Genomic DNA, 200 nt, shown 5'->3' with positions numbered 1-200 from the left:
GAGGAAATACGTCATCCTCTTTTGACTTTCTCCCTCACTACGCGCGCCGCTTCGTTAGCCGCTGATACGCCGGCGCCGAGTTCCTGGTTCATTTCCGCGCTTAGGGTCGTAGGCGCCGCTAGAAGGGTTGCCAATGAAAGCAGACGGGCCAGACACAGTAAATGACATGAATAGGAGAAAGGGTATTTATCTTATTAACA

At 51.5% G+C, this 200-nt stretch overlaps 1 protein-coding gene across 1 annotated transcript in view; it reads left to right on the top strand.

Annotated features, from left to right (window-relative positions):
* LOC119592559 overlaps nucleotides 1-200 on the top strand; it is a 15973-nt gene that overhangs the window by 8031 nt on the left and 7742 nt on the right. The window lies entirely within an intron of this gene.

The sequence above is a fragment of the Penaeus monodon genome, chromosome 30 (assembly GCF_015228065.2).
Source record: "Penaeus monodon isolate SGIC_2016 chromosome 30, NSTDA_Pmon_1, whole genome shotgun sequence".
NCBI lineage: Eukaryota > Metazoa > Arthropoda > Malacostraca > Decapoda > Penaeidae > Penaeus > Penaeus monodon.
The sequence above is the reverse complement of the archived record's forward strand: the minus strand, read 5'-3'. Positions and strand labels throughout refer to the sequence as shown.